Consider the following 3920-nt stretch of genomic DNA (forward strand, 5'->3'; position numbering starts at 1 on the left):
GAGAGAGAGAGAGAGAGAGAGAGTATGAAAGGGTTGTTAAGTTAGCCAATCAGACAAAAAAGGTTCTGTTTCAGCCTCCAGCTAAAGACTAGACTAAACATTGAAATTAAAGATAATATATACAGATATTGTATGTTTTTTTGTTTTAAAAAGGAAAGCAAAAACCTGTGTACTTTAAGAGTCTTATGTTCATCCCATCAGCCAACTAATTGGTCCTCTGTTGAATTACATTGACCATTTTATAGCAAAATACCTTTACAATGCAAACTACAGAGCATATGCAATGACACATCTATGTTTGTTTTTGTTTTTCGTTTTTTTTTGGGGGGGGGGTTAATATAACTGATTAAACTCATTGACTGATGCAATCATTTTTGGTCAATTGCTGATCCATGACCAGTCGGTAAGCAGTAAGCCGGTGTGTCCTGGGTCTACACCAGGCCCTCCTCCAAGCAAGACATGCTTTGTTTGTTTATGAGCAGCAAACTAGTTTTCTGGGTCATGTGAAGGTTAGTAAGACTCAATTTACATTCCAGCTTTCTGGTCTGAGGCATGTGTTTTTGTGATACACCAGAGTGTCAAAGTAATCTGATTTCTTGCTTGTGAAAGTCACTGAACAATCAGAAACAAACTTCATGAGGGTGGTCTGAGAGCCCAAGTCCACTGGCGCCCTGTGCTTTTCATTGTTCGCCATGTCACAGAAGATCAAAGGGTCTGGAGAAGTCATGGACAATGTTATGCAATTTAGGGGGACATATTTATGGAGGCATGCACAGACCTATAAATGCTGAACAATGGCACCCTGACTGCCATTAGGTGTCTGGATTAAATCCTTGGACCCATTGTCAGACACATCAGTGCTGCAGAGGGTCCTCCTGTTACACACCAATGCCTGCGGCAAGAGTATGCAGGTAGCTTCTGGATAATGAAGCAATTAATACCTGACCTACAGCCAACAAAACACCTCTGGGATATTATGTTTCAGTTCACCCAGCACTGTGAACTTGCCCCTCAGACTGTCCAGGTTTTCAACCCAGCAGTAGGACCATTATTTGCTGCTTTATGCAAGGAAGAATAGGAGTACCACTAGACCCCGACAAAATGACCTCCAACAGTCATGCATGTTTCTGACCAAACATGCTCCATGAGGGTTGCCTGAGATTAACTAGTGGAGCCTGTGCTTACAGCCAAGCGGCTTTAGCATTTCACTGATAACGTCAGAACTGGGAGATCTGCCACTGGTGGTTCTCTTCACAGATGATGGTGCCACAAAGTTTCCAGACTCAATCATTCTAGGTCTAAGGGATGAGAGGGTAATGTACACTTTGCAAATAAATAAATAACAGGATTCGAAGAAGGAGTCAGAATTCAGAGTCAGCATAAACAGATAACGGTGGTTAACAGTATCAACTAATTATAACTAGAACAAAACAATCTTCAACCTGAAGATAAAATCCTTTCTGAGAGGAAGGAAAAAGTATAAAGGAGATTAACAGTAACAAGAAAAAGCTAATCCTACTGGTACCAAATTCAGTGCCAGTAGCCAAATTCTGTCGCTACACAACACACAAGTCACCCTTCCCAGTGAGAGTCATAACGCCCTCTCTCTCAGTCACACACAGTGCAAACAATGGCGAATTGCTGCAAATTGCAGAACACCTTAAGCTACAGGTCTCTAAAACACTCCGTAAGAGTGACCTGAAAAAGCGGGTAGCAGACGAGTTGGTGGAGGCTGGTCTAATGCAAGTCCCTGATCTGCCTGAAGTGCCTGTGGTCTCTGGTCTCTGGTGAACCTAGTCAAACTTCCTCATTTGAGGGGGACCATAAAGATGGTACGGGTCATGACAGTGTGGGAGATGAGCGGGGGAAGACGCTGCGCACGCTCCCTCGCTATGATCCCCTTTCCTCTGGAAGTTCAGAAGCACGGGACGGGGCCCGGCTGAAGGTGCGGCTGGCACGTCTCCAATTGGAGGCTGAGGAGAAGGCCCAGAACAGGCGGGTTCAGCTCGAAATAAGGAGGCTGGAGATCAGTGTTGGTCAAGTTACTTGAAAAAGTAATCAATAACTAATTACCGATTACTCCCTGAAAAAGTAATCCTGTTACTTTACTGATTACTTATTTTCAAAAGTAATTAATTACTTAGTTACTTAGTTACTTTTTAAAAACACGATTTACAACCTGAACAGGTGATAAAGCAATAGATCTTTCACCCCAATTCTACTTTTTCTGCATAATCCATCATACAAAATGTAATCAAATGGAAAAGTCTCTTTTTAAAACTTGTTTTATAGGTTTTCACTTTATGCATCAAGCAAAAATTTAATTATATGCACCATTCTCTGACTGGAAGAAATTTGTTTAACGTTTTAGTCTTTCAAATAGATGCAAGTAAAACACAGCAGAAAATAAAATAGCGGTCCTGTTGCTCTATTTTCACCTGTAAAGCAGGAGTGGCGTAGGCGGAGGTGTGCTCTGGTGCAGGTGTGCAGCGGTCAGTGGAAGAATCCGCGAGTTTCTCTGTGAGTTTCCCATTACGTGGTAGCACACTCCCTGCTTGGAAGTTTAGGGGTTTTTTTCGCTATAAAAAGAAGTGGACACTAATGTTTTTGTCACTTTTTATGGAATCAAACTCAAAGTAAGGTCAGTACTTCCACGCTTTAAACGCTGCACGCTCACACTCTCTCTGCACTCGATATATGATGCACTGTTGATCTGCACACAGCTGTTGTCACGAATGTCGCACTCGCTTACGTCACTGTCATGAGACATTCTTGCAAAAAAATCACGGTTTTAGTAACGCGGTAACGCAGCGTTCCTACGGGAAAGTAACGGTAATCTAATTACCGTTTTTGCAATAGTAATCCCTTACTTTACTCGTTACCTGAAAAAAGTAATCCGATTACAGTAATCCGATTACAGTAACACGTTACGCGTTACTGCCCATCTCTGCTGGAGATACAGGCAGATAAAGCCGTTAGGCTGCGAAAGCTTGAGCTGGAGGCTCCGTCTCAAGCCTCATCTGTCTCTGCTGACAATTCCGGTTCCACCTCCTCGTCCGCTTCTCCTTTTGATATTAGTAAGTGCATTTCTTTAGTGCCTGCTTTTAAAGAGGCTGAGGTGGATTCTTATTTTGCAGCATTTGAGCACATTGCTGGTGCTTTGCAGTGGCCTAGTGAGATCTGGCCCCTTTTATTACAGTGTAAACTAACTGGAAAAGCCCAAGAGGTGGTAGCTGCGCTTCCCTTAAAAGACAGTTTGGAGTATTCTTGCGCATATGAATTGGTTCCAGAAGCATACAGGCAGAAATTTCGGCTACAGAGGAAACGTCCCTCCAAAAACGTATGTGGAGTTTGCCAAGGAAAAAGGTATCCTCTTTGACAAGTGGTGCTCTGCGTCAAAAGCCAGTGATTATGATTCATTGTGTGAATTGATGTTGCTGGAAGACTTTAAAAAGTGTCTTCCAGAGAGTATAGTGTTATACCTGAATGAACAGAAAGTAACCACTTTAGCGACTGCAGGAGTTCTCGCAGACGAGTATGTGCTCACCCATAAGTCCTCTTTTCTGGTTAAAGAGAAGTCACAGTTTAGTGCTGTGCAGCAGGCTCGCACTGTTAAACCCTTGGGCTCTAAAGAGAGTCGAGAGTGTTTCCACTGTCATAAACTGGGACATGTCATTGCGGACTGTTTGGCCCTGAAACGCAAAACAGTGAATTCTCAGCAACCCAAAGGTGTTGCCTTTGTGAAAGCAGCGTTCCATCCTGAGGTGCTTGATTGTGGTGGTAAGGTGCCAGACCCTTGTTGATCCATTTATCTTTGATGGTTTTGTATCGCTAACTGATAAATTCACTGATCTAAAATCGGTGCGCATACTGAGAGACACCGGAGGGTCTCAGACCTTAATCCTTTCTAGTGCTTTACC

The sequence above is a fragment of the Pundamilia nyererei genome, unplaced genomic scaffold (genome assembly GCF_000239375.1).
Source record: "Pundamilia nyererei isolate P.nyererei 1_Seehausen unplaced genomic scaffold, PunNye1.0 scaffold00189, whole genome shotgun sequence".
In the NCBI taxonomy this organism is placed as follows: Eukaryota; Metazoa; Chordata; class Actinopteri; order Cichliformes; family Cichlidae; genus Pundamilia; species Pundamilia nyererei.